This window comes from Pelophylax lessonae, assembly GCF_965119305.1.
Source record: "Pelophylax lessonae genome assembly, chromosome: 1".
Lineage (NCBI taxonomy): Eukaryota > Metazoa > Chordata > Amphibia > Anura > Ranidae > Pelophylax > Pelophylax lessonae.
In genome coordinates this window covers 829891048-829913558 of record NC_138768.1, presented here as the reverse complement: position 1 = coordinate 829913558, position 22511 = coordinate 829891048, and the positions used below count along the sequence as shown (strand labels likewise).

Here is a 22511-nt window from a genome sequence, read left to right as displayed (position 1 = left end):
CCATTATTATTGTTAATTGTACTAAAACAAAGAGAATGCATTGCTCTCTTATTCAAATGTTACACAGTTTCATAAATGCACTTTAAATAGAAGATATTTTTTACATAAAGTGGGTAGCAATTGCTGAGACCACTTTTAGAATTCTTATTATGAAGGTTTTAAGACATTTTGGAATTATTTCTGTAAATCCTGGCATGTACCAAAAGTGTTCCACCCATTATGTATGTAAAGAGTTTAGAATTTAAAAGAGTTTAGGGGCATAACAATGTTTCAAAGTGCCTTGTGACAAGACTTGTAGTGTTTCCAGGTTAACTGGAAAACAGTATGGTGGTACGTAGGATTAGATTAGACCTTAACCACTTAAGCCCCGGAAGATTTTACCCCCTTCCTGACCAGGGGGTATTTTGCGATTCGGCACTGCGTGATTTTAACGGACAATTGCGCGGTCGTGCGACGCTGTACCTAAACCAATTTGACGTCCTTTTTTTCCCACAAACAGAGCTTTCTTTTGGTGGTATTTGATCACCTGTGCGATTTTTTGATCACGCGCTATAAACAAAAAAAGAGCGTCAATTTTGCAAAAATAACAATATTTTTCACATTTTTTTATATGAAATTCCCCCCAAAAAAAAAGTAAAAATCAAAATTTTTTAAAATTTTCGGCCAATTTGTTTTATGCTACCTATGTTTGGTAAAAAAAATCGCAAAAAGCGTATTTTGATTGGTTTGTGCAAAAGTTATCGCGTTTACTAACAAAGGGAAAGATTTTTGTCATTTTTGTTGTTTTTTTTTTTTAACGCGTAATGGCGGCGATCTGCGATTTTTTTTGCGGTACTGCGACATTGGGGCGGACAGATCGGACCCTTGACTGACATTTGTGACACTTTTGGGGTTACCAGTGACATTTCTACAGTAATCAGTGCTATACATATGCACTGTTACTGTAAAAATACACTGGTTGTGAAGGGGTTAACTTTATTTGGAAGGGAGGGGCTGTGTGTATCCCTAGGGGCGTGCTTTCTACTGTGATTGGCTGTGGCTTGAGCTGTAAGGACACTGATCAACGGATCTACATACTAGATCCGTTTTATCAGTGTCTTTACAGCGAGGAGAATGACAGGCAGCTTGTTTACACAAGCTGCCTGACATTCTCCCTCTCCCCCGCCGATCGCCGAGTGACCGGCGGACATCGGGTCCGCTGGTCACACGCGGGGGGGGGTCCGTGACCACGCGGGAGCGGGAGCGCGCCTCCGGGGGCGCGCGCTCGCTCCCTAGACCCTCACAAGCTAGTGACGTAGCCCTACGTCACTTTGCCTGTGAGGGGCTGACTGCCGACGTAGATCGGCGTTAGGCAGTCGGCAAGTGGTTAAATATAACTTAACAAAATATATATATATATATTTAGATTTTGCCAAAGAGTTTCTACACTCTACAGGCTTGGAGAAATCAGTTTGTAAATGAATAGAAAACTGGCTAAAAGACCATATTCAGAGAGTAGTGGGTAATGATTCTTTCTCTTAATGATCTAAGGTTATTAGTGGTGTACCCCAAGGTTCAGTGTTGGGACTCTTACTTTTTAAAATATAAAACCAAGCTATGCAGTGGAATGATGTCCTTACAGGATGTTTCCAATTTACAAGCTAACCTCAATGCACTTTTTAATTGGGCAACTGTGGGGCACATGAAGTTTAATGTTGACAAAAGTAAAAGTTTGCACTTGGGGTCTAGAAACATGCACACATCTTACATACTAGGAGAAGAACAGCTGGGGGAGCCAATGGCGGAGAAGGATCTGGGTGTTCTTGTAGATCATAAGCTTAATAATAACATGCAATGCCAACCTGCAGTTTCCAAAGCAAGCAAAATCCTCATTTGTATTTAGATAGGCATGGACTGCAGAGAGAGAGATATAATTTTACCCCTGTACAAATCATTAGTAAGACCTCATCTGAAATATGCAGTTCAGTACTGGGCTTCAGTTCATAAAAAAAGATATTGGGGAACTAGAGAAAGTTCAGAAAAGGACAACCAAATTGATAAGAGGCATGGAGGAGCTCAGCTATGAGGAACAATTAGAAGAACTGAATGTATTCTCTCTTGAGAAGAGGAGATTATGTGGAGAGTTATTCACTTTAAGGCCATTACAGAGGACAAGGGGACACTCCTTACATCTGGAGTAAAATATATTTAACGTCTAAATACAGAAAGGCTTCTTTACAGTATGAACTGTGAAAATTTGGAATAAACTCCCTCAAGAGGTGGTTCTGGCCAGCTCAGTAGATTGTTTTAAAAGAAAGGCCTGGATTCTTTCCTAAATACACATAATATTGTCGGGACTATTGGGGGATGATTGATTCAAATAATAATAGGTAATTAACTAATAGCATAAAAATGATTTTAAAAGCCATGTAAATGCATATCTTATGATGCTGAACAGTACAGCATGGCGTCCATCTTGTTCAGGGTGAAATAGAGTTCATATATGTATTCTTGCAAAATGTCTCTCACAAGCTTACAAGAGAGCATAGAATTTCAACAATAGGGTTCTATACTTTCAGCAGACATTTCTATTTTCTTTTGTCATAAATAAGTTGATACCTTGAGATCTCTATCAGATAAGACTTGGTCAGTCTGATACCAGATGTCAAGGGGATGGTAGTGCCAGTCTGTCTATAAGTATTTAACAATGGACAATACCCCAGTATATTCTAGCAGACATTTAAAGATGAACCATATAAGTTTTTATAGGTACATTATTATATGTGAGAAGATATTAGCCATAATTATGTCATTATATTATGTAAGGCATATACATATATATTTAGGAATGTTATATTACCTTTTGGGTTTATATTATTAAAGTAGTAATCCTACTTAGACTTAGAACTAAAGTGAATACTAATTACTTCATGTTAAGGCATGTGGTAGGAGTGTTTATATAAGAATTGCTTTAGACTAGTTTAAGTGCTCAAAGGTGTCGTAAATATTACCAACCTAGACTAGATGCCTGACAGCCCTATGGCATGGTCAAATAAGTAATTGCTTTTCACTAGCCGACAGGTCAGAGGTCATTAGATAAGAAGAGTGGTAATTGTTCTAATTATTATTTAACTACAAAATCTAATGAATGGTACGATACTGCCCTCTGTAGACGAAATACCAGGTGCAGTCTTGAGATAATTCTGATAATTTCCATATAAAAATATTATATTGTGTTAAATAATATAATTATTGAAATGGCATTACTTGCCAAGGTGAATGATGGAGATACAGATGGACATTTATGTATGTACTGGGAGTTTGGACAAAGTTTTATATGTGTTTTATGATTACTCTTACATATAGAGAAATCATCCTTATTTTATTATACCAAGTATTGGGTTAATTATCAAAAGAGGTGTGTCTCTGACCTCACCAGCTTAGGTATAGAATATCCCGACCAATTGGGATAATGTTTCATCCCTCTGGGTTTTACTTATGGTAATTTTTATAGCTCTTTGTTCTTACCATATAAAAGACCAACCCAGATGAGAGAGAGGACACATCACTTTACACTACTGACAACACACCTCACACTTACACCACACACGCTATTACATTCCTCAATAGACTCATCCAGACATACTCTATTTGTCCATCATTCATCTGAAACTTGAAGGGAAGCCACCATCTTAAGAAAGGCGTCCATCTTAGGACTCTGGTAACGCCCATTTGAAGCTAGCGGCCATCTTAAGTGTGGTAATTATGCCTTGCTATGTTATTTGATTTTATTCAACAATTGTTTATTCTTTCCTTATATGTTTTATATTGCATATTTAAGGGTAATGAGATTACAATCCCAGCCGTATAAGCCATAGTAGATTTTTCTCTAAAAAGCTGATTTTTGTTTTTATACATTTTTATTAATATCAGATTTAGTGCATTATTTGCAATTTTAAGTCTTCCGTTTTACATGGCTTATTCTCACTCATCTGCAGTGAAGTGACTTTCAGTTATGCATTGCGCAGACCATTGTAGTCTGTTTATATAAAACATTTATTTATGGCTTATGCTATACCTGAGAAGAAATGGTAATCTTGCTTTCGTTTTGGTTTCACTTTCATTTTGCATTCAGTTTCACTTTCATTATTGAGCTAAACATCGCATTGCATTGATTATTTGAAGTTAGTATTTTTCTGTAGAGTTATCTTTTTGTGTCACTTCTTGTTTGATCATATATTGTGTTTTACATGTCTGGCGAATAAATATTTTTATATATATTCCACACTGTAGACTGTACTCACTAAGATTGGTATATGCTTTTAAAAAGAAATTAATCAATTAAAAAGAATTCACGACATTGATTTATGGCATAAGTGGAGACTCTCCTACCGCACAGATCTTTGCTTATTAACCATAAATAAATACACTGCTATATTCAGAGCAGTATAAATATTCTGACATAATTAAGTACGAGTGCGAGATATTTATTATTAAATATTCTTACAATATAACTGGATATAGGTAAAGTTGGTCCAGGGAAAATCAGATTGCCTCTGGGAGATAAGAAAGGAATTTCCCCTGCTGGAGAAAATTGTATCATGCTGTATAGGGTTTTTTGCCTTCCTCTGGATCAACTGTGGGTATAAGATTGTATATATATATTTTTTTTTTTCTCCCTTCTATCGGCTGAACTTAATGAACTTGAGTCTTTTTTCAACCAGACTTCCTCTGTAACTATGTAAAACAGGTTATCATTGGAAGCACATTATCTTCCTCTCAATTTCTCCTTCATAGAACTCTGGTTATCACTAATGCAAAGATGCACTTTAATCATTTATTAAATTAGGAACTTAGAAGCTACGTTCTCTTAATTCAGCACAGAATTAAATTACCTCATCTGAGTGTTAGTAACAGGAACACTTTGATAGATAAATGCAATTTTTGTTTTAAATTTTAAATGACTCAAATAATATCAGGATTAGTATTAATGATTATCGTTTTCATTTGAGTTGAGTAGGATTTTAAGGGCAGCTAACAAAGTCCATTGTAGATTTCCCTTTTGGGCACCCACAGATTTAAACTTTTGCTGGGCAAATTCAGGATTTCCAGCAGGTAAGTTGGAAGATATGCTCCTGGTGCCTTCTCCAGCCTGCATGAGAATTAAAGTACAACTAAAGGCAAAACATTTTTTTAGTGTTGGTTGGAGTGCAGAGGGATTTGAACCCTTGTCAGTTTTAATTGCTGTCTGTGGCCCCGTTATAGAGATTCATCCTCTCTATTTGTCCTGTTTATCATGATCATTGAAAGTGAACGTAAAAGAAAACAAACATTTTGGGTTTTCCCCAGAAAGTAATAGAGTGGAAATGTTCCAATGGAGACACTAGTTCTGGTGACCTGGCGGTTTGCAGTGATTTCCACTGCCTGTAGTTCTAATTTAAATATTTCCACCAGAAGTAATTTATCAATATGCCCCAACCACCTCAAATGTCTTTTAGTTGAGAACAGATGGACTTATTTAACTCACTTCTTTTTTTTAAGTGCAGTAACACATAACAACGAAACAGAATTCACTTGGGTGAAGTCAAACCAGTAGAAGATAGACACTGGTTGGTTGCAACTGTGCTGAAAATTAATTAGCATTTAAGAGTAAAAATGCCTTATTGAATAAAGTTGGATTTGTAACAAAGACTTTACAAACAACCAAACATAATGTAAAGGAATACTCTTAAAACTTTCCTAAAAAACACATTCATTTCAAAGGAGCAGAGACACTAATCCAAGACTTTTCTGATAACCAAAGTTTGCAGGAACAGAAACTCTAACCAAGACATTCCTGATAACCAAACTTAAGGCCCGTACACACGTACCGTCCGATCGGCCGATTGTCAGCTTGCTAGTATGATGCTTCCGACAACCGACTGCGACTTTTCGACCTAACAAAATCTGGTCTGCATGCTATAAAATTTTTGTTGGCCAACACCAGAACGGCCGATTGTTCGTCAGTCAGTACAGATTTCGGCCGACAAAAGCCAGATGAGCAAGACTGGGCATGCTCAGAGAAGAAAAAACACATGGAAAGTTAACCATCACCTGACATTACTTCTGAAGTTGGTTGTTGTTGGCCGACAAAATTCGTGTGCAGTCTTGAGCACTTTTCAACCAACACGACAGCACTGGACAAAAGACGGCCGATCGTTCAGCCGACAATCAGTGCGCGTGTACGGGACTTTAGTCTGAAGGAACAGAGACTTTAATCTAACTCTGAAGGAACAGAGATTTGAATCCAAGTCTTTCCTGATCACTAAACACACTTTGAAGGAACAGAGTCTCTAATCCAAGACTTGCCTGATAATCAAACATAGTTTGAAGCATCAGAGACTCTAATCCAAGATCTTCTGAAGGAACAGAGACTTGAATCCAAGTCTTTCTTGACAACCAAGTACAGTTTGAAGGAACAGAAACTCTGTTCTCTCCTTACAACCCAACTTAGTTTAAAGGAATGGAGACATTAATGCAAGACTTTCTTGATAACCAAACTTTTAACAAAGATGAAGACTAAACCCATCAGCCTGCTAAAAAAACTGAATTTCTGCTCCATCGGTTAAGACCTGTCTCAGTTCTACATATTGACTACAAATCTACTGACTTTATTTTCCACCTCATCCATCTAGATCAGAACAGCTTAATACTCAGGAGGGAAAATCCCATCACTACCAGACAGGTGATCAATATCATTTCAGGCACAAATATCAAAATTATGGGTCTTGTTGTTATGATCTGGTATACCTAAGCGTTTGATATATTGCACTGGGAACATAGAGAATGATTACTCCTTAAGCTGGGCTTCAGAGATAAGAGTCTGTCTACTGGAAAACCCACTTTCTGCCCTGATATCTGATCAATACATCCTCCAACAATAACAGAATTATCCAAAGAAATCCATTTATCAACAGTTCCTTCAAAAGCTTAATTGGCACATAAAAAGTCACACTGTTAAAGCCCATCCTTGTGTGGAGACACTTCCTTTCTATTTGATAAATGTCAACCACATAAGGAAGTAACCACCGTAAGGATCACTCTTTTCCCATTTGGCAATATCTTCTTAATTCTTATCCAGTTGAAGGGTGTCAGGCAGAACAGAACATGAGGCAGAACTTTCCAAATGTCAACAAGGACAGCATTTAAAACTTGACAGAGGTATAATTTTCCCTAATCAATTAGAAAAAAGAAAACATAACCTGACTTGGGCTTTAACTTTAACCAAACATTGTCAGTCAACTAAACATTGACTTTTACATGTCTTACCTGGGTCACCAGAGGTTCCAGAAGCCCCTCCACAGTGAGAGTTCGGATTTCCAAACTTTTAGGGTCCCATTTCAGAATGATTGGTGATGTTGCTGATGTCATTTTTTCTGAAAACATAAATTATAAATAATAGAAATCCATACTACGCATAACATAAGCACAATAAACATCTAGTAAACAATCTAGAGCTTAATGGCATACTATCTAAAAATTGGCTTTACAGAACATTGGTTTGTACCCCACTGGATGTTTAGAGACCAGAAGGTCTTGGAGCAGGTACAAGTCAAGAGAACAAAGAGGTAGATTTATTTAGCTATAAAGAACAATATATATGTTGATAGACACTGCAGATAAATTATAAACTTGCTGAAAATCTATCATTAGAGATACATGGATGCTACCACTGCTTACATCCTTCTGAAAATACCATCTGGATGGCTGTCTTAAGCCTCGTACACACGTACCGATCGTCGGCCGAACGATCGGCCGTCTTTTGTCCGAGGGCTGTCTTGTCTGTTGAAAAGTGCAAAAGACTGTACACGAATTTTGTCGGCCAACAACAGCCGACTGCAGAAGTGATGTCATGTGATGGTTAACTTTCCTTGTCTTTTTTCTTTTCTGAGCATGCCCAGTCTTGCAAATCTGCTGTCTGTCGGCCGAAATCTGTACTGACTGGCGAACAATCGGCTGTTCTGGTGTTGGCCAACAAAAATTTTAATGCTTGCACGACAGATTCTGTTCGGCCGAAAATGCGCTGTTGGCTGTCGGAAGCATCATACTAACAAGCCTACAATCGGCAGATCGGTCGTCGGCCGAATATTTACGGCCGACAATCGGTACGTGTGTACGGGGCATTAGGCTTTAGTGCTTTCTATGTCACAAACCCCCAACAAGCATTCAAATCAGGAAAGTCAGTAAAAAGTCAAAATTGGCTGAAGGACATCCAGCATCATATAAACATTTGGATGGTTCACAAAGCTGATTCATACATTTGTGTTTCCCTACTGTTTGACTACTGCAATGCTCTACTCGTTGGTGTACCTAAATCCACAATTAATCTATTGCAATATGAACAAAATTCTGCAGCCAGAATCCTCACTAGGTCTGGTAAAGTGATCATATTTTTCTTACAGTATCATGGAGTCCTTGTACTGGCTATCCATCTGCTTTTGCATAGACTTTAAGATCCTCTTCCTCACTTATAAGGTTCTTCATTGCTTGGCACCCCGTTATCTCTCTGAACTTTTATCAACTTACTCCCCCCCCCCCCTCGTAACCTCCGCTCCTCAAGTTCTGGTCTTCTGTGTATCCACTCTACTCACCTACACTTGATGGGAGACAGAGGCTTCTCTTCCTATGTCCTAAAACTCTGGAATTCACTTCCAAAGAACATCAGAGAGCCACCTTCTCTAAACACATTCAAATTAAGCTTTCATTTAATTGTCCCTTTTTTCCTTTATTTTACCATGTTTATTTCTTGTGTTTTTGTTTGTCTTGTCATTGTAAAGCACTTTGAGAAGCTACCTTTAACCTCCTTAGCGGTGATCCCGAGCGTGACTCGGGGTTGATTTTTTCTATCAGGAGCGGTATCCCCGAGTCACGCTCGGGGTGGATGTGCAGAGAGCGCAGCGGTGTTCTCTTACCTTCTCCTGGCGATCCAGCGATGATCTCTCATTGCTGTGACCGCCAGCCGAGAGTCCCGCCGCTCCTCCGTCCTCTGTCGGTGTGATGACTTCCTAGTTCCGTTCCCTGCAGCAGCAATGCTGCATGGGAGCGGAACTAGGGAGGGAAATAAAAAAAAAAAAACAAAACGTTGCACAAAACACAAACACATAACACATTTTATATATATATATATATATATATATATATGCATATATATACATGCATATATATATGCATATATATATATATATATATATATATATATATATATATATATATATATATATATATATGTGTATATATGTATATATATATATATATATGCACGCACACATATATATATATATATATATATATATATATATATATATATATATATATATATAAATTATATTATTGATTCAATTATAATTCATGCATTATATATATTATATATATATATATATATATATATATATATATATATATATATATATATACATACACACTCACACATATATATATATATATATATATATATATATAATATAATGCATGAATTATAATCTAATCAATAATATAATTTTATTATATATATTATATATTAAATAATAAAATTATATTATTGATTTGATTATAATTCATGCGTTTGTGTTTCAAATTTATCACATCTGGGATGTCTACTAGACTCTTGTTTTGGTCAGGTTTAAGTCAGTAATTACTAAGAATTGTAGTCCTATAATACATAACGCCAAATTTCCATGAAAAGAATTGTACCGCTTTTGGTATGTAATTCCTGACAGAATCATACCGCCAGGGAGGTTAAAGGCCCTATATAAAATATATTTTATTATTATTATTATTATTATTATTATTATTATCTAGCCAGCTTCCTCCCTAGCCTAACTGCATCCGACCCACCCCTTTTATTTTTTTTAAAGTGTTACTAAACCCAGGAGCCTGCAGTCACTATATCTGATCTCCCGCAGTACACAGAACATGGAAATGCAATGTTTTTAGTAAATATAAACTGCTAAATACCTTTTCTCATCAGCAGTATATAGCATAGTCTTGTGACTTCTTTTAGTGTCTGGTTTAAGCTTGTAGGAGGAGTTTTCATTCTCCTCTGACTTTCCTATGAGGCTGCAGGACCCCTGAATCCCTGTCTGGACAGTGCTGATTGGCCCTGTGCTGACCATATGCACTCTCCCAAGAAAAAAAAAAAAACTCTTTGGTAATACACACCAAACAATGTACAGGACCCTACAGCCCACCCTCCCCTCCTCCCCCACCAGCCATGGTCTGTCTGTATTGCCTAGAGAAGCATAGAGACCCAGTGATGATGTCACTGGGTCTAAAAAAGGTATGAAAACATAAAGGTTTATTTTAAAAATGTCAAAAATAGCATATTGATGATAGGGGGAAAAGGAGTGTTGCCAGCTAGCAGTGGACTACCCTAGGCACCAAAAATCCCCCATGTGCCTGAGGTCATCATTCTCCTAAGCCACAGGTGCACAGATCAGCTGGGTCAGAGAAGAAGGAAGAGAGGGAGGAAGGACTCTCAAAATGGCCACCAGAAGATAAGCCCCACCCACAGCCTGACAACAAGAGGACTGCGACTGGCAGCAGAAGGGGACAGGAGGAGGCTTGCCCATGAATGCTGGGAGCTGCAGAGACTTATGGGGAGTGTAGTCCCCTGCAGGCAACTCTGATCAGGAAAGACTGTGTGGGACTGCAAGTCCCAGGAGAACTGTGTGTTTAAGGGGGATAAAGGACTAGAAAGCCTGGTTTGCAGGGGCCAATCTCATGTGAAGATAGTCAGAAGAAAGAGTTGTACTAAATGAATCTCCTGGAGCTGAAGAGAGATACCAGTGCTACTTGTGTTGCTGCAGGGAGTGTAAACTGGTACTGCCACAGGGAAGGGAATGTGAGGATTGTACCCTAGGGTGGAGGGACCTACAAAGCTGTGGGTGGAGGTTTGTGTCCAACAATTTGTGAGTGAATGTGTTCCTGTTACTTTGACTGTGTGGGGTATCCAGAGCCACATTGCTGTGGGATTGCAAGGATCAGTGTGCTGCAAGAGAGGGTGTCCGCATCCGGAACCTCTTGTCAGGATTCAGCAGCAAAAGGAAAAAATAATCAACTGCGCTAAGTAAACACAAATAAAGCCACTAGCACAAAAACCAGACATATGGTCAGCAAAATATGAACAAAGTAAATAAAGTGCAGCGCTAATAATAGTGACTAAACAAACTAGTCCATGTGCATAAGAATTCACCAAAGATGGTGAATACATAAATAAAGTCCCATGGAAATGGTGCAAAAAATCACCCAAAAGTGGTAAATGTGATCACAGTGGCAGCCAGACCCCAACACCATCAGAGGAGAAATGATAATGCACTCACCGTAAACTTTGGACCCAGATTACCGTATGGCAAAAGGGTCAAATAAGCTGGTGTAATTGGATTCTTGGTATCTCCAAATGCCCGCAGTACCCTCGGATGTTCCAAGCAGTGGTCATAAGATGGATCACTCCACAGATGACATGAGGAATAAACCAGAGGGAACAAACATAGTGTAAATCTGCAAAACTAACGTATTAAAAAGGGGGAAGTACACTTACAGACATCCAGAGGTACAAGCATGTAATAAGCAAGCAAATCAGGGTGGCCTTGGCATCGTCCTGACGCATTTCGTTCGAGATAATATCCAATATCCTTTGAGAAAGTTATCTCTAATGAAACACATCAGAACGATGCCAAGGACAGCATGATTTGCTTGCTTATTTCATGCTTTTACCTCTGGATGTCTGTAAGTGTACTTCCCCCTTTTTAATACATTAGTTTTGCGGATTTACACTATGTTTGTTCCCTCTGGTTACACCAGCTTATTTGACCCTTTTGCTATATGGTAGTCTGGGTCCAAAGTCTCTGGTGAGTGCATTATCATTTCTCCTCTGATGGTGTTGGGGTCTGGCTGCCACTGTGACCACATTTACCACTTTTAGATGATTTTTTTTCACCATTCACATGGGACTTTATTTATGTATTCACCATCTTTGGTGAATTCTTATGCACATGGACTAGTTTGTTTAGTCACTATTATTAGCGCTGCACTTTATTTACTTTGTTCAGGATTCAGTAGCAGCTAGGGAGACCAGACACATGTAGCTACACATGAAAACTGAGACCAGCAATGTATATATCTTAAGCAAGATTTATTTACAGTGAAACACACAAACAAGCATACACAGCAAAAAATAAACATAAGTAACTCCAGCAAAGAAAAACCAACCCCAAAGACAAAAAAATAACTAATGAATCTAAGAACTATCTACAAATATTTTCAATATAAGGGACAAGGGTAACAGGGAAGGAAGGAAGAGGGGAAACAAAACTGGGTACAAGACCAAGGCAGCAGGGTAGGGTGCAGGATAGATCAGGATCTCAGGAACAAGGCTCTAGCATCAAGGAGGCAATCAGAATATTGACACAGTGGGGAAAGGGAGGAGTGGCCTTAAATAGCCACCTGGCAGCTGAACACCGGTGTAAATGATCATTACTTCTGTCAGACACCTGCAGGTGGACACTGGAACTGCAGCAATCAGCCCAGAGCAGCACAGTGCCACCAGCAGGTGAACTCAATCCTAATACCTCTGCTGTCACATCTTGTGTTACTGTTGCTATGTTCAGGACTGCTGAAACCACTCTCAAAGACTGCAAGAAACCATCTGCTCCCGGTGTCCTGTGGCACCCTTGAAGTGAGAAATAGTTTAGATGGACTCCAGAGTGGTGAGAGGCCTTTGGCCACCATTTTAGTTACATTCCTTTTAAAAGGGTCAGCACTACCCCTTTCCGAGACCCCCCCAGGGATTTGTTCTTTGGAGAATTTCACCTTTCTTGTTGGGATTACAAAACACTGTTTAGACTTTTGGGACCCAACACTGACAAACAACAGATTTTAACCACTGACCAGTGCAAGATGATTAGTAGGTACTGTTTTTATAGCCCCTTTGTGTATTTCCCAAAGCTATGGGTATCCCAGAGGTCTAAACTTTGAACCAGGTTGATGGATATCCATTATTCTGTTATCATCTCATTTGCCAGCTGTGTTATTGGCGTATCTGTTCTTTGCCACTATTTTGCCACCCCCAGCAGAGTAACCTTGTTCTCAGGACCGCTGATAAGGCAGTACAAATGGTCCTGGGGCATCTTTATTGTTCATTTCTGCCTAAATTAATATTTGGATTTTATTAGACCATACATCTGCTCCTACTTGCTTATCAGGGCCCAAATTAAATTTCCTTGGGCTCCATCAGGTCAACAGAGGGGCCCAAAAGGTGGAAGCAGAGGAGGGACTTTTTTTTTCATTTTTGGGGGGTCGGTGGATAAAGTAAGTGCCGTGGTTCCGCTGCAACCCAGGAGGATGGGCCTCACCAGGAATGCTGTACATTGATTTTTAACAGAAGCCCTGGTTGTTCTACTCTGGTTGGGATGTTACCCAAATAATCAACTCTTGTTTCAGCCTTGGTGTACCAGAAAATGCAGTCCTGCCTAGAGGGTAGCTAATACCATGAAAAGGGGAACCCAAAATTTAAGTGGCTCTTCTGGGGTAAGCACTACAGGAGGAACCAGGGAAGGAAAAATATAAGCAGATTATACTTCAGCTTTAATGTGGAGAAAATATTTATCTGCTATTAAGGCTTCCTAAGAGCAAAGAGACCGCAAGCAACACAAAATTAAAACATATGATAATGTGCCTTTTAATGCAAATTCTTATTTTTCTTTAATTGGAATAATGAGTTTTACTTTTTGTTTATCAAGCATAACCTTTTAATTGCTACACAACAAACTTTCAGACCTGAACAGTCAAGATAAAAAAAAATAAAAACTAGTTTGCTGACTCCGTTAGAAGCTCAGTAGTCTACGTGTAGGGTTGTAGCCTAACAAAGGAACGGAGATGCTGTCTCATGTTACTCGATGCATCATTGTGATCATCTGGGGCCGCTCTGTTTCCTCGTATACAGAACTGCAGAATTTTAAATGGTAAAAATGAGGTGACTGATTGTTTTGACCTAGCAAGAGTTAGGAAGCTCTCCTGAGAAGGCAAGGGCTTGATGTGAAGAATTTAGCTGTCTGGGTGAGGTCAGCGTGTTACTTTATAACAAAGGCAAGTTGACACCACCTGATGTGAGCTCTTCAACGCAGGAGAATTGCATAAAACACAAACAGGGATTATAGAAACCTCTGCAAACCCAACTCTTCTACTCTTCCTCTTCCTCTTGCTCAGGCACAAAATGTTATAAAATGAAACCCAGTCTTTGTAAGGGAGCAAAACTGTGTTATATGCCTCAGGCATAAGCTGTCATCCCGTATCTCCTGGGTCTTGTACTAGTTGCAGGGCAGTAAAGGCGCCATTACCAGGCTTATTCCTGAAAGAGAACACCAACTTAAAATGTAGCTCTAGTTTTAGATAGAGTAGGGGACCTTCTGTCAGGTTTTTATTGCTTTCTGTGTCTCCACTTGGAAGAGTCATCCCTTTACTCATACTGGTGATCACCGACATTGAGACACAAAGCTATGGGAAATGCAAAATTTGGAGTTGTCCCCAGCACAAGAGTAAGGGTATATCTTTCAGTGGGGACGCCTGTTCCAAGAAGGAACTCCACTAACCATTAGGGATGATCGAATGGTTCGGGTCGACCATCGGTTCGACCCGAACATCGGGTGTTTGAAATTCGGCCGAATTCCGAACTTTTGCAGTAAAAGTTCGGAATTCGGCCACCAGAACCGCCCAAAATGCAATGGGACAGGAACTGGGCTTTAAAAGCCCATGATTGGCCCAGACACATCAGTAAAATGTGATTGGAGCGACTACGGGATCCAGAGCCCAATGAGGAGTGAATACGCCCCCCATTCGCCCCCCAGTATATAACATAGCCCCGCCAAAACTCTAGCACTGTAATACAGGGGCTGTGGAAGAGAGTGGAAGCATTTGTGTTGCTCCAGTGTCATTTTGCAGTTATTAGTGTGAGTAATGGGATATGCAGTGTAGTTAGGGTACTATATACCACTATAGTTAGATTCAATAATCTAGTTTTTGTAGGAAAAGTTTTAGGTGTCAGGGTGACCGTAGTGTAGTTTAGGGTGAACTGACTCTGCTATGCCAGGGTGACCGAACTCTTCCATGTCAGGGTGACCGTAGTGTAGTATGTAGTTTAGGATGAACTGACTCTGCTATGCCAGGGTCACCCCACTATGCAGATTCTGGGTTAGGGGTATACACACACATATATATATATACACACACACACACACACACACATATATATATATATTATATACATACATACATATATATATATATATATATATATATATATATATATATACCCCTATACAGAAGTTCAGATGTCATGCCTGCCTCCAAAGACGCCCAAAAAACGCCCAATAAACGCCTGAATCAAAAATGCCCAGCTGTGAAAGGAGGGTAACACCATCCCTGCGCTACTGAAATTCTAAGAAAAATAATCTGTTTTTTCTTTTCTGGTTCTGGACATGCTACAGAGCTGAAACTTCACAGGTATACTTTTTAGACCCCCCAGACAATAAATTCAAAGAAATCTCATTTTTTTTTTAATAGTTCTGGAATCGGAACCGAACTTTTGGGAAATTCGGGTGTTCTGGTCGAACCAAACTTTTCAAAAGTTCGATCATCCCTACTAACCATTGTAGATTTCTTCAGTTTTCTTGTTGGGTCTCTAGGATAGGAGGTAAAGGGACATTTACCCAATAATACAGTCATCGGCCACTTTATTATGTACACATGTTCAATTGCTTGGTAACACATATTGCTAATAAGTCAATGAAATGGCAGCAACTCAATGCATCATTTAGGCATCTAGACACGGTGAAGATGACTTGCTGAAGTTCAAATCGAGCATCAGAATGGAGAAGAAAGGGGGTTTAAATGACTTTGAACGTGGCATGGTTGTTGGTGCCAGAAAGACACTCTGAGTATTTTAAAAACTGCTGATCTACTGGGATTTTCACACACAACCATCTCTTGGGTTTCACAGAATATGATCCGGGAAAAAAAGAAAATATCCAGTAAGCAGCAGTTGAGTGGAGGAAAATGCCTTCTGATGTCAGAGGAAAATGGGCAGACTGGTTCAAGATGATAGAAAGGCAACAGTTACTCAAATAACCACTCATTACAACCAAGGTATGCAGAATACCATCTCTGAACGCACAACACAGAAGCAGAAGACCACTCCTGTCAGCTAAGAACAGGAAACTGAGGCTATAATTCGCACAGGCTCACCTAAATTGGACAATAGAAAATTGGTAAAATGTTGCCTGGTCTAATGAGTCTCGATTTCTGCTGCGACATTCAGATGGTAGGATCAGAATTTGGAGCAAACAACATGAATGCATGGAGCTTTGCTGTCTTGTATCAACAGTTCAGGCTGGTGGTGTAATGGATATTTTCTTGGCACACTGTGGGCCCCTTAGTACCAATTGAGCATCAGTTATATGCCACGGCCTACCTGAGTATTGTTGCTGACCATATCCATCCCTTTATGACTACAGTGCACCCATCTTCTGATGGCTCCTTCCAGCAGCATAATGCACCATGTCACAAAGTCCAAGTTATCTTAAACTGGTTTCTTGAATGTGACAATGAGTTTACTGTACTCCAATCCACAGTCATCAGATCCCAATCCAATAGAGCAGCTTTGGGATGTGGTGAAATGAGAGATTCACATCGTGCATGTGCAACCCACAAATAAACAGCAACTGCGTGAAGCTATCATGTCAATACGAATCAAAATCTCTGAGGAATGTTTCCAACAACTTGTTCAATTTATGCCGCAAAGAATGAAGGCAGTTCTGAAGGCAAAAGGGGGTCCACCCCGGTACTAGCAGGGTGTGCCTAATAAAGTGGCCGGTTAATGTACATAGCCAGCAAAAAATAAACTTACAATGATTGTTTTATTCACTTGTATGGTGCCTTTCAACTAGTCAGAAAATATGGCTGCTCCAGGAAGAGTCAATTGCCTAACATAGCCCAGTCTCTCTTTGCATGTCATAGCCCTCACCTCTTCTGAGAGTGCCTAATTACTGTATGTGCTGACCCATCTCCTTCACCCCACCCCTCAACTCCCAACATAATCTTTTATGTAGCTTCTGGGGAAGAGGTAAAGGGGAACATTTTAGAATGTCTTGAGTGACAGCTCTGAGACTGCTGGGGCTGATTACATTACAAATAATATGGCAGAACCCATCAGCAGTATAAGGCCACTTAGAGGTAAATAATATGAAGACAATACCTGGAATGCACATATAATGATAGGGGAAGATTGTTTTTAAAATAATTGGTCTGATGACAGGGTCTCTTTACTGGGTCACTGATAGTCCACTTTAATAGACTAATAAATATATTAAGACAAAGAAATGCCATAACTCCACTATTCTGGCCTGTCTACTTTATGTATGCAACCTATAGAAAAAGTTCCATCATGTCCTCCATTGGGTTAAGGTACCTACAGATGTTAGAGAATGGCTATTTATGGTAGGATTGGGAAATATCGATATGTCTGTAGACCTGTTCCAACTGAAGCTGGCTGGGTGTTCCTTGATAGGGAGTTTACTGACCTTGTTATTTCATTTTTTTCCCCAGCTGATTGATGGTTTTTTTTTTTTACCTAAGGCAACAGGTGATTTGTCCTGTTAATGTCAAATCTCAATGTTTTCAGCCACTTGGGGACATGGGTGTAGGATCAATCCCGCTGGCAACAACCCGTCAAAAACTAGCCCAATGTATAAAACCCAAAATACTAGCAAAAACTTTAGCTGGCCCCATCTACATCACCAATCCCATCTCAGAATATCACTCAAACCATCCACTTCGCTCTTCACCAATACTTCCTGTTCTCTAGCTCCTTCATCACCCCTCCCATGTATATCTCCAGGACTTCTCTTAAACCTCCTCCATCCTCTGGTACTTCCAAACTCCATTCTGTCCGGCTATCTCCTTCTCTGTGTGACTTTAGGCAATCCCTAAAAACCCAACTCTTCAGGGAAGTTTATCACGCCTCCACCTAAAAAATTAACTTCTACCCTCACCATCAACTCATCCCCCACAGTTATTACCCTTTGTATCACTTGTCCCTCCCTTTTAGATTGTAAGCTCCCTAGAGCTGGGCCCTTCTAATCCTTTTGTATCGAATTGTATTGCAGTGCTACTGTCGCATTTATTTTGAAAAGGAATGTGCAAACTTTTGGCACTATATATAAAATTCTGTATTATTATAATAATAACAAAAATAATAATCTATGACAGGCGGAACTATGCAGGTGCTTCCTGTACCAAGCGATACCTGTATTTAGGGCTATATGCGTTCAGAGATGTATGCCCTGAATGCAGGAATTCAGCATTCAGAGCATACGTTCATAAAAGCATGTGACCCTAAATGTGAGTATTTCCCAGTAAAGTGTCCCTAGGTATTTCAGCCTGTCAAGGATTTCGACAAGCTGTTGGCAGTGGGGCTGCACCCAGGGCTGCTGTTAGAAATTGCGGGGCCCCGTACAGACTACCTGGCAGGGCCCCCCCCCCAAGAAAATATTAAAGATATATTTAGCTAAAATTACAACAAAATCACTATTATCAGACACAAATATAACATAACTCGCATAATTCCTGCTAAATCTAAGTGATCAGAGAGACAGAGAGAAACAAAGTTACAATTTACAAATAAACTCCTGAGCAGAGATAAGTGCTGGGAGGGGGGCCCACACAAGGGAGGGGGATTAGTGAGGGACGACTGTCTCTTTCTCAACAGATAAAAGCTGATAGCAGGGAGAGGGACAGAGATCAGATTCAGGTGCTGGAGGAAGATTTCTGTATTTGTTGTCCATCACTAATCCCCCCTCTCTCTGTGGGCCCCCCCTGTGTGCTCGGACCCCCTACAAGAGGGCTGGTGGTCCCCCCTATCAGCGGCCCTGGCTGCACCTGTGCTTCCTGGAAAGCCAAAAATGTTGGGATTTGACTTTGACAGGCCAGACCACCCAAGTGCATAAGGGCTTAGATTGGTTGGCAGTTCACTGCGGCGTGAGCACCATGAGGAGAGGCTGTTGGTAGTATCGGTTGTGACCGGGCTCCTTCTTTGTCAATTCAATTTCCCTTCTAGTATATGCTGCAAAGCGGGGGACGCACTGGATGATTCCTTTGCAATAAACGGATATTGGTCTACTAATCTGTGCTTGGCGGCTTACAAGGGTCAAACCGTTGGAGTCATATGTGACACGTATTCAATTGAATCGGATATCTTACTCTGACCTAGAGATGAAGCATACTAATAGTGTCTGCTCGATAGACAAGGTTACAGGAATCATCTGAGGAAGCGACTGAGCGAAACGCGTCGCGATTCCACATTTACCACCAGTGAACCCCATATCTGTATGAATTGGTATCATGATTTTTTCATGATTTGTCAGATATTATATATGGACTGCCTTAGATCTTAGAGGTTTTGGGGCTCCAGTGGTTACCTATACTGTCTTTTGCACATGTATTTATTATGTTAATTGAACACATGTTCATTGATACACTTTTGTACGTCTTTGTAAAATAAATGATCTATATTTTTAGAGAATTGTTGTATTTATTTCCATCAGGATCAATACTCACTATTAGCCTTTAAAGTCCCAACTTGTTTGAGAGGCTGAGAGACCCCAGTATATTGTGGGATTCCCTCATCCCTCTCTTTTCTCTCTTTAAATGCATTGCAACATATGTTAGTGTGCTGCCATGTGTTGAATTTCGCTGCAAGACACATGTGTCAGGAAGGTGTGTTGAGGTGCCATTCAGAATGAACGCCACACATTGCACCAACACATGTAACGTGCGATGCCATGCCTTTGCCAGAAACCAATAGTGTGAATAGACTCAAACAGTAAAAATCAGCGCAACCAACAACAATAATCAAATAAAATAAAATTAGATAAGAAAGGCTGCAACCGCTAATTATGCTTCCACTGCATTCAGTAAATGAAATCAAAACAACAACAGCGCTGCGCCAAAATACATAATGTACAAACAATGAACTGATAAATGCTGATGGTGAATAAATAAAGAGTGAACTTTAAAAATTCCAATAATGATTAAACGTGCATAATCAAAACAATCAATAAGGTGCAAGATGAATAAATAATAGTAAAAATACTAATGATGAATAAATAAAAAAATCAACTTTGAAAATTAATATGAATAAACTTGTATTATCAAAAAAGTCCATAAAGTGCAAATGAGCAAAAGGGTGCTAAAAGTTGCACCTATTAGCACCCTTTTGCACTTTATGGACTTTTTTGGTAATGCACGTTTAATCAAACACATTTTCAAAGTTGATTTTTTATTTATTCCTCATTAGTATTTTTACCCAATATTTATTCATCTTGCACCTTATTGATTGTTTTGATTATGCACGTTTAACCATTATTGGAATTTTTAAAGTTCACTCTTTATTTATTCCCCATCGGAATTTATATCAGTTCATTGTTTGTACATGACGTATTTTGGCACAGCGCTGTTGTTGTTTTGATTTCAAATAGTTTGAATAGGCCATGAAGCCTCTTTAGGAGAACATAGACTTTTTTAACTTCAATCTTTATTTCAGACAATCCCTTTGATAAAACACAACATGCTTTCTATTTATTTCTTTATTCATTATCTCCATCCACCACAGCAAAGTGGTCTACACAGCAATTCCAGGCAGCAGGTAACATTAATCAGAGAACGCTGAACACTATCCAGGAAACGCAACAAGAGCACGAATCAGGATGTCCACCGGAAAGCTGCCATGTGAGCCATCACAGATTGCTCTTAAAATTGGTTTAAAATTTGTCCTGTTCAGCAGGGACTGCCTGAATTTCAATGCATGTATGGGCACCCTGGTTGTACAGAAATTGATCTACCAATCGGCTTCTATACAAACAGCCTGTTGGGTTTTTCCAATCGATAAGTGCAGCCAGCTATAGCTCGCAGAACTGATCATTGTATTCTGATGGCAGGGAAGTCTCAGAACACGATGGCACAGTGGGAGAATTCCCCCATCCATACCAAATGTGTGGATGGGGCTATGAGATAATTTTTTTTTATTCAACCGGCTGGTTAAACAAAAACAAAAAAAATTATGAAAGTATAGGCTGCCTTACATTATTTGTGGATCACTGGCTAAGAACATGTATTAAACAAGTAAAGTCAGAAACCAGAGGGGAGGGACACACTCTCTCTTTGGGCAAGCAACCCACACCTGTAAAGATGTAATCAGCACATGTAGGGCCTGGACAGGGCAGGAGGCTGGGTAGAGTGGACTTGTACATAGGAAGAGCCAGCTGTAGTCATTCTGCCCCTGAAGAGGTGGGCATGGGTCGGCTTGCAAAAGTGCTTTACTCTTTTGGGCACCGTTAAAGTCAATTTTGTAATTTTTTTAAATATTTCTAACCCTTTTAGACTAGGCTGGAGATCCCTGTGTGAGAGTGTTCCATAGAGGGTTCCCAGGAGAGATGGATCTAGCAAGAGAGCTACAGAGAGCATAGTTATATGAGTGCTAATGACCCTGGGCAGAGGAGAGACTAAAAGAGAGATGGCTGCTACTGTGCTGCACATGCTTTCACTTTTGACTGTTGCGGATCATCTCTAAATATGATTGACTATGTAATGTCAAGTGATTCCGGAATGTATGTCCTTGTGATGTGACTGTAATGCCATTCCCTAAACAACACCAGTAAAGTGTAGCAAAACGACTTTTATGTGTGGACATTCCTTCCTTGACGATACAAAGGTCTATGGCTTGGAATGTTGTGATGAGATTCATGGCAAGGAGCAGGGCACAAGATGGTGGAGGGTTGTCATGTGTAGGTCTATGGCAAGGAGCAGGGCACAAGATGGCGGAGGGTTGTCGTGTGGAGGTCCATGGCAAAGAGCAGGGCACAAGATGGTGGAGGGTTGTCATATAGAGGTACATGGCAAGGGGCAGGGTACAAGATGGTGGAGGGTTGTCATGTCTAGGTTCATGGTAAGGAGCAGGGCACAAGATGGTGGAGGGTTGTCATGTGAAGGTCTATGGCAAGGAGCAGGGCACAAGATGGCAGAGGACTGCCATGTGTAGGTCTATGGCAAGGAGCAGGGTACAAGATGGTGGAAGGTTGTCATGTTGAGGCACATGGCAAGAGGCAGGGTACAAGATGGTGGAGGGTTGTCATGTGTAGGTTCATGGCAAGGAGCAGGGCACAAGATGGTGGAGGGTTGTCATGTGTAGGTCTATGGCAAGGAGCAGGGTACAAGATGGTGGAAGGTTGTCATGTTGAGGCACATGGCAAGGGGCAGGGTACAAGATGGTGGAGGGTTGTCATGTCTAGGTTCATGGCAAGGAGCAGGGCACAAGATGGTGGAGGGTTGTCATGTGGAGGTCTATGGCAAGGAGCAGGGCACAAGATGGCGGAGGGTTTGGCCTCAACAGGAGAGACAGTGTTCTAGCAGGGCTGTAGCAGTGGGTAAAGACTTGTGCTTTGGTGCCA

At 40.1% G+C, this 22511-nt stretch overlaps 1 pseudogene across 1 annotated transcript in view; it reads right to left on the bottom strand.

Annotated features, from left to right (window-relative positions):
- Positions 1-22511, bottom strand: part of LOC309557603 (catenin alpha-2-like) — a 745623-nt pseudogene that overhangs the window by 456775 nt on the left and 266337 nt on the right. Inside the window, exon 2 of the transcript XR_014226146.1 lies at positions 7288-7394. The product of XR_014226146.1 is annotated as a catenin alpha-2-like (transcript). The remainder of the gene's footprint in view (positions 1-7287; positions 7395-22511) is intronic.